The following is a 14,082-nucleotide window of genomic DNA, read 5'->3' as shown; positions in this document are numbered from 1 at the left end:
AGGATAGTTTTAAGTCTAATCTTAAAAGAAGTGAGGGTGAGGCTGGTTCCACAGAAGAATGGCCCAAAAGCTGAAGGTACTGCCTCCCACTTTACTTTTAAATATCCCACAAGTAAGCCAACAGTCGTAGAACAAAGTGCTCTACTGGGAAGGTGCGGTAACATGAGGTCTTTAGGATAAGATGGGGCCTAAAAATTCAAGACCTTGTATGTGAGGAGAAGGATTTTAAGTTTCTAAATTTGACTCTAGATTTAACAGGGAGCCAGTGTAGAGGAGCTCATATGGGAAAACGTTTATACTTTCTAGTTCCTGTCAGTACTCAGCAGCTGATTTAAAGTTAGCTTTGCAAACATATTTTGCTAACACAAATTGATGCCAAGTTGATCAACTCTCACGTGGCATATGCAAATGAACAGAAAGTCATTTGACAATACCCACTTCCTAATAGTGTAATCAGCATCCTAATAAACAAGGAAATTACAACGTGTGAGTTAATTACTTGATTGTCAATCATTGCTGGAGATATTTAAATTTAAACATCAAGTACCAAAACTAACCTTCCACCCTCGAGCTGTGCAAGACATCCATTTACTTGGATTAAGTAGGAAAAAAAGGAAACACCTCTCTAAAAGTTAATTAAACAAAGGTTAGCGACGTCAAGTGTGATGTTAGTTTCAAAACAAAGAGTCTTATTATGTTCAGCGGACGGTGAAGTTAACGTTATCATCACGAGAGTCCAGCACGCTAACCTCAAAAGTTGATGAAAGCCTCGCTTAAAGATTCAGTCAATCAGAGAAAGGTACACACACACACACACGCACGCACGCACGCACACACACGCACGCACACACAAAGTCACTTTACTCCTCACAATCAGCTTCACTAAAATACTTCAATCAATGTCTGAAGTACATACACATGTCCAAATCCACAAGAACATCCATGAGACATGTGGCATAAAAACACAGAAAGACACACACACAAACACACACGTGCACACAATGAATTAACACTAATGTAGCCTGCGACAAAAGCCTTTACCCCGCTCAGCCCGATACTAATGCAATCAGAGGAGCCAAGAGCTTCGCAAAGTGAAGCCATTTAAAAACAATTTGAGAAGCAGAGAAGAGCCAGGGCCAGAGGGTCAAACCAGCCATTAAGAAATTAAAGCTGAGGATTGATCACTGCCTGCTTAAGTGGACCCTGTCTCCAGTAGAAACCACGGCTCCTCAGTTTCTTTGTTTTCAGTTTGTGGGGATGGGGGTTACAGAGGTGAGTGCAGGGTGAAGCTTTCACTTATGTGTTTTTGTTGTTTACTTCCCTTACTTATTTTTAAAGAAGAGGAAACGGACACATCTGTAGTCTCTGTTTAGTTTGAACAAAACACTGGGTTTAAATCTCTATGTCTGCAATCAGATGAGTGGATCAGGGGCATTATCATTTAGTTAATACAAACTACCTTTGCGGCCTTCAGCTTTCCAGGAATTTCCCCATAATTCCCACTGTGCAACAGAGGTATAGAGCATGTAGGTATTGGATTGCAACCACATGGAAATCAGGTGGGAAGAAAAAAAGATGAGCGATAGCACACCCGACTCCCATTTAGAAGTAAACAAAAATAGCACACTGAGTAAAAACCTCTGGAAAATCTGTTACTACTGTAAATTAGAGATAATTACAAGACCTGTTGTTCAGCAGGGAATGGCTGGGAAGTCAGGAGGATGCCACAATCACCATATGCATGACAGACCTACTCTGACCAAATGATAGTTGTCATGGAAGTAAAACGCACTATGGATTGTTATTAAGGTAATGAGTCATGCCCAGGCTTTAGTGTGCAGACTAATTGAGGTTTTCAGCGTGTAACAAAAAAAAAAGAAAAAATAACAACGACCACGCAGTCTTATGCAATGACTGACAGCACAAAATTAAAGCTAATGTGGTTTTTTGTTTGGTTTTTTGCAGGAATAGTGGAAAACCTGCATGTTTATTCTTAATGTCCTAATACATTTACTGTGCAAATGTCAGAGTTTTTATCCCCAGAAATTAATTGAGTCCGTCAGTTAATGTTACGCACAATTTAGCTCGCCGTGGGTGGCTGCTCTATTGAAGCTCCTCCTGGAGATCTTTGCATTTTGTGAAAAGGATTTACATCTTACTATAATGATCATAAAGTATGCATGCATCACTCCTCCCAGACACATTAATCCATCCGGATTCAATTCATTTCATGTATAAAGCGCCAAAACACAAAAAGAGTCACCTCAAGGATGAATAATTAACATATATATGTGTAATTTCATACATTTGCGAAGCATATAAGCATGGTAGGTAGTACTATTAGTAGTTATTATACTCTCTCTTATAGTACACCTTCAAAAAGGTTGATGACAAAGGATGATATTTAAGACTTTACACAAACCTTTGACCCTGAATCCTCCCTTAGTTACGCTGCAGTAGGTCTAGGGTGCTGGGGGCTTCCCATGATGCACCGAGTGTTTCTTTTTTACTCACGATATGTTTATTCACCACTCTGCATTTAATCATTAGTTATTATTCATCTCTGGCTCTCTTCCACAGCGTGTCTTCATCCTAACTTCCTCCCAACTGGTTGCAGCACATGGCCGCCCCTCCCTGAGCCTGGTTCTGCCGGAGGTTTCTTCCTGTTAAAAGGGTGTTTTTCCTTCCTACTGTCACCAAAGTGCTTGCTTAAAGGAGTCAAAATGATTGTTGGGGTTTTCTCTGTTTTCTCTGTATTATTGTAGGGTCTTTACCTCACAATATAAAAATGCCTTGAGCCAATGTCTTCCTGATTTGGTGTTACATAAAACTGAATTTAATTTACTTTTTATTCCTTGCAGATCAATATTAAATTTTATTTTCAAACCTCTAGAAATAAAAAAAATAAATAAAACCGAATAATTATTTTTATGAATGCAACCTGTGAAGAGGAGTCACAGCTACAAATGCAGTACAGTCCACTATAATAGAAGACTAGTACTTCAGTGCCTTGTTTCCCTACTACTGCTAGTGCAAAAACAAAGAACTAAATGATAAAAATCAGGATCAATTTAGCAATCAGACACCAGTGGGCTTGACAGAGGTATTTGGTAGTAAGGACCCTCCTCCCTTTGGTGTCTGTAAACTGTTAAGGCTGTTGTCTAAAAGCCAGAAAACCCACAAACATAAAGTAGATTTAATACCCTGCTGTAGCTGGATTAAGAAAACTGGCTTCTCCCACACTGAAAGGCCTGCGACATATGCACAGTGAGCGTGTTTGTGTATGTGGCTTTCTACGTGTTGGCGTGTCCACGTCAACAAGTCCAATCTCTTTATGTACATCTCGGCTGTTTGGTGCCACGGTGATGCTGAGCAGGTGACTCTATGGTTGGCTCTTCTCCAGTTACTGGTGACAATTTGTATTGTGCATATCTAGCTTTATTTCTCTGAGTAGCTACAATATTTGCTTTCAATAACTATTTAGTCATTTCAAGTAACCACTACCTTAAATGACCAAATAGCTTTTGATTTACTAGAAAGAGTCGCCACAAAGAGAAAGACAGCAGTGGATGAACTGGTACAGCTGCTTTCTTTTTTGACGCCTGAGGCTCGTTGGAGCCGAGTCAGCAAATATTCAAACAATATTAGACTTTCCAGTAGGCTGTTTAACTGAGCTAACACAAATCAGCACTAACACCAGTTACCAGTTAGACTACACATATGTGCCAAAAAGGATAGATTCTACAACACGGCTTAAGGATGATAACACACAGGTGCTCTGCTGAGCTTTGCAGATGCACACATACTGCTGCCACTTAGGGAAATGGCCATGATACATGGAATAACCGGTTATGTGGGCTATTCTTGTTCAAGTTTGTTCTTTTGTTGGTCATTAGCTTTGCTGCATTGTAGTCTAAAGTCATAATATACAAAAATGTATTTGTAGTGTAATGAAACTAAATGTCAAAAACTATATAAACTGTCCATCTTTCTTGCTTGTTGCACCTTTGTGTGTTAAACTCTGTTGTCGTTCCTTTTCTTGCTCCACTAACCTCTCAGAAAAGAAGCATTTGAGAGCATAAGACCATATGAAAAAAAAACCCTAATGCGTGTCAACAAATAAGAAGAAAACAAACCTAATTAGATTGATGTTAAATTTCAGTCCAGTAATGATTAATGATTAAACAAACTCTGTTTTGTTTGTTTCCTCAACATAAATCATATGTGACATATGTATATTTGATACAGATGTCACACTAAGCCTTATTTAAGAAGAGCTTTTTTATTTCCTGCTTATATCAAGCCTTTCATCTTAATTGGATAGTCCATAGCATAGCTAACATTACGACACACATGGATATAGCTAAAGAGCTGTTCAAACAATTTAGGTCATAATACTATCCTACACCTCAATCAACATCCTGTTGGAAGACCAAACGAAATCATCCAACAGCATCGTCTTCACAGCTCCAACATGTCAGTAAATCTTTAGTTTAAGTCAATAAATATGATCGTTTGTTGGTATAGCTAATTGACCTCTTGCAAAATATTTCCTCATGAAAGGGAACAAGAAATTGAAACATTATGAAATTTTCTCTTTTGTTTTCTTTTTGTAATTCTTCTTTTTCTTCTTTTAACATCAAAAAATCTGTACATCAAAGATTTGAAATCCCAGAACAGATGTTGCACCTCAAGAACAAGAGGAAAAAACACTATGAAAGGCTTTGAGAGGGTTGCACAGTCTGACTTCCACTTCAGCTTTCACAGTGTTGTTTCTTTCCAGTGTATCCATTACGCCCATGTAGTGGATGCAAATTTGACACGAGTATACGTCTATCCCTACAGCCGGTTTTCCACCTGAACACACAGGAGTTTCTCAGCCAATCAAGCCCGTCAAACATTTGGTCACAGTTACCTCTCTTGCCACCTGGTTGCCCAGACCTTCTTTTATTGAAGTGTCAAAGTTTCCAAAGACTTTTTGACGCTGTTGTGTTGGAATGAAAAGCAAATGCCTTTCTGTGTGCTGAGAAGTGAGTCCCCGTAAAAACCAAGCTGTACAAACTGGCTCACTTCAACCAGCACTCCTTTTTTTTTGTCTAAATAATCACCCCCACCACCATAGCTCAGCCACCTTAGCTCAGTCTTCTTTCTGTTCCCCTTTTTTTTTGCCATCTTCAACGTCATCACATCAACTTGAGAAAAATCTTGTTGTTACTAATAGATTACAATTAGAATGATCCGATCAAATTTGAACTAGAGTTAAATAGCAAATTATCTGCACATCTCTGTCTCTATAATTCTCCCAAAGTTAGAAAAGGGAACAAGAGGCAAAACAAGCAGAAACTCAACTGTATTGACAGAAACCCAAGAAAATCAGCTGAGTGAAAGATGATCTGATGCAAGTGCCGTGCAGAAATGCCACAGTAATTATCATAGCATCAAAATGGAGGGACATTAAAAATAATAACTCTAAATAAACTGTTCACAGATGGCTTGTTAGCTGGCTAGATAGCCAGCAGCTGCTCATTACTCGGCATGTGCAGCTTCATGTAATGTGAGAGCGTGATCGATTATAGACAGGAATCAATAACATTGAACATGCCTGCCTGGATGCTAACTCAATTGCGAGTGCATACACACGCATACGCACACACACACTAATGCACACTCACTAAAACACAAACAAAAACGCCATGCTTCTACATGGACAAACATGATGATAATCACACACACACACACACACACACATACACACACAAAAGAGTTTCTGCTGTAAACACTGAAACTGAGCGGCTGCTTAACAGCACAGAACAAAAACATCGGGGCCGCCTCGGCACTGCAGTTTAGGAAAGACACCAAAGGAGAACTTATGTTCCTCTAATGTGCAGAATCATCCTACATGCATTAAAAACAAACACAAAACATAAAAGTGGTGCTTGTCGAGACACAGACGGAAATAAAGTGATTGTTTTATGTCATCATGAAATCTGGACTCCTAAATATGATTTCTGCCTCTTCTCAGCTCAAGTTTCAAGTTCACAGTACAGGGCCGGTGGTTTGAAACTCTTCTGAAAAGCCATTCAAAGCTCTTTTGATCTTTCAGTATACTGTAGTGTAATACTGCTTTGGTTGTACAGCACCTTTCATGCAACATGTGCGGCACTAAAAAAATGAGGATGCAGGTTTGATGAAAGAGCAAACAAGTAACGATAACAATTACACAACACACAAAGGCATTTTGTCATAACAGTTTGTGACAGGAGAAGCCCTGCTTTTAATGGGTGTTTAAATGTTTAAATCACTAATATCATCAAGTAGGATATTAGCTGAAAATGAGGGAGCATCTCCAGTTCTCATTTTTGGTGTGATTTTGGCTACCCAGCAGTAGAAAGGACACAAGGCAGTGGCTGGTCCTAAGCCTTTGAGCAAGGTGACTTTTAAAAGAATCAATTCTGAGAGATAAGGGAGCCAGTACAGTGTTCCCAGGTCTGGAGTGATGTGGTCCCTCTTCATTGTATAACATATGCAGAATTCAAGACAAACCTTACCACTTTTATCCAATTTAAACACTGTGCTAAACACTAAAATGCTGCTTTCTTTGCAGTTAGCAGTAAATCCCTTTTTATGACATGGGAAGACACCACAGCTCATATCAGACATGATTAGACGAATTCACCGGTGAGGTAGGCAACTTTAAAAAAGCCACACAAAGTGAAAGCAAAAACTCCTAGATAGAGATAGCAGAGGAGTTTCACGTTGTTCTACTGGCCCAGAGGTCAAACTCCACCTTCAGCTCCCTGAGTGACTTATCAGCAGAAGCAGCTAGTGTCTGTGTGAAAATTAACATGCAGTCACAGCCCAGTGACCCCATGAAACGCCAGCTGTTTGCATTGTGCTTCAGAAAGTTGTCTTTCAAAGTTTAACCTCTAAGATTGCTCAAGTTTGGCGCTGGTATGTGTGCCTTTGTGAGAAAAGCAGTCATGGATTTTTCAAACGTGGATCGCTGTGCTCACTTGGAAACGAAACATTCTGGTACACTAAAGATTTATTTAAGTGTTCCTCTACTGAAATTTAATATCCTGTGTAAAAACTGCCGTTGGGAATTAGTTAAAATGATTAAAACTGAACTGACACCTCACTAGCTAAGAATATTAACAAGTCCACCCCTTTTTTTCCCTTTAACTGCGAGCTTGTCATTACGAAACTGAGCATTTGCAAAGCGACTTCACAAACCTGTGAATTTTACACTCGGCCAACTTGCTGCTTTCTGGGTGAGTTTTACCAACAGTTGTTATTGAAGCGCAGAAAACTGAGTAAACAGTTGGCTGGTTAGACCTCAGGTGACAGAGCAGCTTCGGGCCTGCTGACTGTGCACTCTGCGTGTGTGGCCAGTCATTCATAACCACTCCCATTGCAACATGCACACACACGCTCGCACACACGCTCGCACACACAAAACCACAACAACAATACATGACAGCTCAAAGTCCAAGTATGACTGGGATAGTCACACCTACTGTGAGCATCAGAACTCATCATTGTGGGCTAATAAAGAAACATGGGGATAACATAATATAAAGTTAATTTCTGTCATTCACATTAAATAAACATTAGCTCAGATATGTCCAATCAAAGCATGAGTGACTGACAGGTGCTTTAAAGCGGGACATAACTTCTGATTGATTCAAGTTAACAAGAAGTAGCTGACGACACTGCTAAACATTGCTTCTGTTTAATGTCATCATCTGAGACATATGGAAAAAAAGAGTGTGTTCTTAAATATAGTGTGTCAACCAACCTTATAGACTTTGCCTTTTAATCTGCTGTCAGCATGAAACAGAACGAAGCAGATCAGAGTCTGAGCATTGCTTACCTTTGCTTTGGTTAAAACAGTCCATAACAGGTCCAGAGCCGGCTAAACATCCCATGCCGGCCGGGCAAACACACTGGTTTTCACAGCATACACACACACACACACGCACAACCATACACTCGTTTTGTATTTCCCCTCGCTTCTCTGTGAGATTATTCCTGTGTGTGTGTGTGTGTGTCTGTGTGTATGTGTGTGTCATCTGCCTCTAATGACAGCTGACAAACTACATGCCGCAAATCCTCTCTCTCTCACTCCCTCCCTCCCCCTTGCTCTCTCTCTCCCCCTCTCTCGCTTGTTTTCCCCTCCCCCCATCACGTAGAAACACACACATACACACACTCCTCCCTGTCTCCTCCCACAACACAGGAACACACTCCTCCCTCCTCTCGCTCACAATCGTTCTAGGCACTGGATGATTTACATGGCCTATTGTTCTGTAATTCTGGATGGCTTTTATTATTTTAAAAAAATACACTAATCATTACCGTCTATGACATTTGTTACAAAACAGTCAAAGTACAAAATGTGTTACTTTATCACTAGTTGCAACACTTTTCACAAACTTGCAATGCTTACATGCAGATGTTCAAAAAACTGCAAATATTTGGCAAAATGAGAAATGTGAGTGCTGTCAGAATTTACGGGTGCCTGAATATTTCTGTCTATTTTTGGCGAACAAGAAGAACAAAAAAATAAATACATACATACATTTTCTATTATTCAAACTTGCGCACAACTTTCAAAACTGAAGCAGAAAGAGATGTCTGTCAGAAACAGTGAAGCCAGTGAGTGACAGAGAAAGACTATTACATTCAGCACTTGCATAATAAGCATTGTCCCTGCTTGTATAATAAGCCCTACATGAAGGGAGATGGCAAAAACACAGACACACACACAAGTGAAATGAGTCACAGAAAAAAGAGACAAACACACACTAAGAGGTAATTTTACAAATGGCTAAAGCTCTAAGAGCTTTGCGCACACATACAGCTACCCCATACTCGCACAAAAATTGCTAGGTTAACTGTCACCCTCGCTTAAAACATACGGTCCTTCTGTGTTTTCACTTTCCATGTTCTTATGTCAGGATGTCCCTGTTTTGCTTTATGAGCTGTTGTGGTTTCTATGAACTGCTGTAAATAATGTCTGACGGTGTTCCTTACCTTTGATCCAGTGATGCTCCTTTTGGTTTAGTTTCATGTTTTAAGTTTTAATGATCCCAACCAAATGTTCAGATGGTTGTTTTTTTTTAAGAGCTTAAAGTTTAAGCTCACAGTGGCAGAATGATGAGTGCTGTGAAACTGAAAACTTTGGGGTTTTGTTTTCTTTTTTTGCATTTTCTACTCTGCAAGTTGCCGTGTTAGAAGGCGATTATACTCTGACGTGCAAAAGTGGATGAGTAGTCCTGTTATAGTGCTGTGAAAGTACCCTTAAGTCCGGTTGAAGGGTACATGTGTAGCACAACGAATAAACTTGAATCGAATCTTAAAGGACTTGAACTCCATCACAAATACACTGACTGAGGAATGACCTTTGAACTTCTCCTGCAAATGTACTTTTCCCGATGCCATGGCACTGATATTTGGCCATGCAATATGCTATTTAATTATATTTGGTTATAGAAAATCAAACAAGAGTGCCGTTACAGTACAATGGTCTACCATTGTCACTGGCCAATATCATCACTGTTAATGTCAGTATATTGGCAAGTAAGTAGGAATTTAACTTGGTCAGTGGTCAATATATCTGATGTAACACCCCAGTTTTGCACCGGATAAATGATGTTGGATGGTGTGATGAAGGGGTGAAACACAGGCCAGTTGTGTTGTTAAAACAGAGATTTGCTTCCCTTAGCACAAAACCAAACATACAAACCAAAAAAAAACTCAAATAAAATTCAGTGTTTTATAGAATCTGTGCATCTGCATGTTGAACTCCACTGCATCCCTAAATAAATTTTTTTTCTGTATCACTTGCATTGTAATTTAACATATATATGTACTGATATATGCTATATTTGTATTGCATCCTATTGTAATACAGCAAAACACTATCTTAACATAAAGATTCTGCTTACCTGATTTGCAAAGCATCATGGGTAAACATCCATAAAGATATGGCAACATCATTCAGTTATCTCTGTGAGACACATGAAACAAAAACAAAGATAAATGTTAAGTTTGTGTTTGAAAGGTTGGGCCGAAACAGATTTCTTAAATAGCAATGTGTCTGACAGCTGATCCTAGAATCTGCACAATCTTTGTTTCTTTGCTTGTCTTTTAAAAATAGTTTTTTCGTTAATAACATTTCTTTCAGCCTTTTATTACTATGCTTACTGTGTCTATTACTATGTAATACTTTGAAAACAGGATCCCAGATTGAAGGACCATAAAATGTATGCATGTCATCTTGTTCGTAGAAATACAGACACGTGGACAATGAATTATTGCATGTATAATGAACAGCTTAGGCACAAACTGAGAAAAATTGTAAGAAACTGGAAATGGCCAAAAATCAACGCAACATTAGCCAAGTTGGCGAAGCTTTTTATCCCTAATACAGATGAAGCTCTTAAGACACTGGATCATTCTCATAGCGCAAATTAGCATACGTCAATGTATTTTGTGTGACTATGAAGATGTAAACGGAGATGTGTCTTTCAAAATCCAGTGTTTATAAAATAATGTTTAGTCTCCAGGCTCACAGGTATAACAACCCCAGTGACATCATCAGGTTATTTTCTCAGAAACATAAAGCGTATTTTCACAGGATGAGAACTTCCCAAAACTAGTAATGTAACTTTAATATTAAACAATAAAGGCATACAAACACAAACACTGATGAGACATTCCCGTAAGTACTGAGTGAACGTTTTTTGACATCATATTGAGTTGCTAAAGTGCATGAATAATTATCACTTTCCAGGCATGAGACACACTTAAGTGAGACACATCACTTCATTTTACCACAAGAGTCAACCCATCATCAAGTACAGATGCAGGGCACGCCTAGATCAAATGTGTAAGAGTGTGTGCTTGCTAAATATGCTGCCGTCTTTTACAGGGTAAAATCATTTAGCAGAATTTAACCTTAATCATCACCCACCAGTTATGCTGGAAATCGCACTCCTGCCCACAATAACAAGGATACCTGCAGCTTTTCCCAGACAATGACCCTGCCTGGGAGGAAGATTCCGAGAGCTCGGAGGCCTTTTTCACACCGTGAGGTTGACCTGGAACAGTATGGTGCTGCTCCAGGTTCATCGAGTTCCCACTGGCTTTGGTTCATATTCAAGAAACATCCTATTTTATGAAACAACTGGTCTCCTTTTATTTGAACAGCTGAAGTGTAGTGGAAATCTACTTAAATCCCTCCCTAACAATCAGATATTTCAGAACCATTTTACAGCGTGCCCTTTCATTTTCATGTTGCAGACAACTATGTGCGTGTGTGTAAAGTCCAAAGTGTAGGTCACATGTCCTGCTGCTGTGGAAAGACAGAAAGAGCCTACCTGTTTACTGGATTTCAGTCACCCTCCCTCACATATATATCTGTTGTAATCAAGTAAAAACTCATTTTTTTTCAGGAACTATTATGCATCACATACTCTCTGTGTTGAATCACATCCTCTTCCCCCCTCAGTGTTAAAAGGGATGGCAAATTAAAGGAAAACCCCACACTGTGGGTTTGAGTGACGATTTACCATCTCGTGCCCTAAGAATTCAACACAGAAGCGACACGTCCAGTGCAACAGCATAACAGACCTGCAAAATCCTCCGACTGTAGAAGTGAAGCGTTCAGTATTTTTCCATAATTTTCTGTACATCTTTACCAAAAGTCCTTGACAAGAACTGTTACTGTGACTTTGTTCTTTTCCACTTCTGACATAGTAGTAAATAAGTTATAAATACAATTTCACTAATACTGAGGTTTGGGGCTATGAACATTCACGTACTTATGTTTAAACAAATTCAGCGTTCGATGCAGGAAGCTGAAACTTGTTTTCCCTTAGAGACATAATGTGAAGCATCAAACAAAAGAATATGTCACAAAATAGGAATAAAGGCTAATGCGGCCACAGGGATGTACTGATCCAATATCAGACTGATCCGGACTCAAAAAGCCGACAGCTGGGCCAATCTATGCAATTCAAGCCTATGTTGTTGTGTGTTTAATAAAGTATGAATCAGTAGCAATGCACTGCTAGCAGGAGAGCTAACATAGCTCTCTCTCACTTGCTCTTGCACTCTCCCTCTTGCAATGTTCAGTCTAACACTTATTGGGAAATATTTATTTCACATACATTAACATTTTGTCAACTTGATTAATATTATTTCACCTCGCCTGCCTCTTGTCAGCTCCATGTAAACACATGTGTGCATGTGCATCTGTGTTTGTGTGTAGGTGCACTCACGGCGAGACTGAGAGCAGCGAAAGGAGAAACTAGTATGAAATGAAAGCTGTGGGCAGGGAAGATTCTAAATCTGAGCTGAAATGAAACTAGTGCAAAAAAGATTAGGCGAATAACATACACACTTTTTACTTTTATTTTAGATTGAATTCATCTTGGTTGTCTTGTCATTTATTACTAGACTTAATAAGCCTGTTACAATTTGTTTTACAAAGTCTGGAAAGCGAAAGCCAAGCCTGACATTGCCTTGCAGATAAAAGAGCAATTCCCAATTGCTTCCTCGTAGTAAAAGAATACAGTCCAGTCATTTAACTGGTATCAGTACTCGGTATCCGCATGCATTGCTCACTGTGGGCATGGACAGGGTTGACCAACCAGTTTTAAAAACATTATGATGTGTATAATGCAATATGTTGCAGCTTGAAAGTTTAACAAGTTAAAATAGATGAAATAAATGGAAGAGTCAAACCTACCAAATCGAGATCGTTAGCACAGTGGTAATGTGTTGCATGCTTGTGGTGTGTGTGTGTGTGTGTGTGTAGTTACTGTAATCAAGAACACCAAATGAAAAGTACTAAAAAGAAGAAGTTATTTTTTTTGGTCAGTGGCCAAATCTGAAACATCTGCTTGCTCTTCCCCCTGATTTGTTCACTGTTACTTAGTGTGTGTGTGTGTGTGTGTTTGTGTCTGTGTGTGTGTGTGTGTGTGTGTGTGTGTGTGTGTGTGTGTGTGTGTGTGTGTGTGCGCGTGTGGCAGCAGCATTCTCAGTCAGTTGGACACAGCACACTCAAACCACACTGCACTTTAACATGCACCTGCCACCACTGAGATAGCTGTGCGTGTGTGTGCATTTGTCAGTTTGTGTGTGCATCAGAGTGTGTCAGTGTCTGTGGAGGAAAGATGGACAGCTGATCTCTACCCAACTCCTTTGTGAATTGCACAAGCACACATGCAAGCACAAATGTTCTTCCTGCGCACATGCACGATGACAGAAAAATCCTGTGGCTGTCACCCAGCCCACTTTGTGCACTGCAAACTTAGGTACTGCAAAGGGTACATTTTTGTCAGTCATTTTACCCAGGACCTCAAGTAGAACAAACCAAGACAGTAAGATGCACACTGAAGCACCAGTAAAATACAGATTAACCAGTTGGACTGTTTTCTCCCTTTCGGAAACAGCCTTTTCTCAAAGGAAAGAACATGCAAATAATTTCTAAAGGCTGTTTTAAAAAAATAAACAATGGGCCCCCAAAGTGACTTGAACTTTGCTTTCAGCAAAAACAAAGAAACACATATTTGCACCTACAGAGTCATGGCAATTGTGTAAAGACCAAACTTTGTAGTTAGCAATGGAGGGTTACACTGTTAATTATTTGCATAATAGACATTGTGGTAACCAAGCACGCACATACACACTGACATGCACACATTCACACACACACACACACACACACACACACACACACACACACTGAGTGTCTGTTAGATAGAGAGAGGGAAGAGTGAGAGGGAGCTACAGAAAGTCAATGAGAGCCACACAGAGAGACGGCCTACTTCCTGACTGTGATTAATTTCTGTTACTAAGCAGCTCTATGGTAACACAGACATCCACAGCTACACCGAGCTCAGAGCTGGTTTACAGTATACAGCCTATGCGTCTAACACATTACACAAGTTAGACGCATAGGCTGATAATCCTGGCCAGTAACGCAAAATATATAATCCCATATAAGATGTGCAAAAACAGCCCATCTGCAATTTGCAATGTTCACAATTATGCATCAAATTTCTTGTGAAA

The 14,082-nt window shown here is 39.6% G+C and overlaps 1 protein-coding gene across 4 annotated transcripts in view; it reads right to left on the bottom strand.

The window, feature by feature from the left end:
• The window catches only part of LOC101483328 (nuclear receptor coactivator 2), a 54,910-nt gene that overhangs the window by 31,715 nt on the left and 9,113 nt on the right, over positions 1–14,082 (bottom strand). For 3 of the 4 annotated variants that reach the window (XM_004565516.5, XM_004565518.5, XM_004565519.4), the window contains exon 2: positions 9,951–10,012. The gene's annotated coding sequence lies outside the window, so the exon portion shown is untranslated. Of the gene's footprint in view, positions 1–7,873; positions 8,093–9,950; positions 10,013–14,082 lie in introns of those variants that run through there. The other variant, XM_004565517.5, reaches the window with a different exon arrangement.

Source organism: Maylandia zebra, linkage group LG18 (genome assembly GCF_041146795.1).
Source record: "Maylandia zebra isolate NMK-2024a linkage group LG18, Mzebra_GT3a, whole genome shotgun sequence".
Classification (NCBI taxonomy): Eukaryota; Metazoa; Chordata; class Actinopteri; order Cichliformes; family Cichlidae; genus Maylandia; species Maylandia zebra.
Note: the sequence above shows the minus strand (reverse complement) of the source record. Positions and strands in the feature narration are given on the sequence as shown.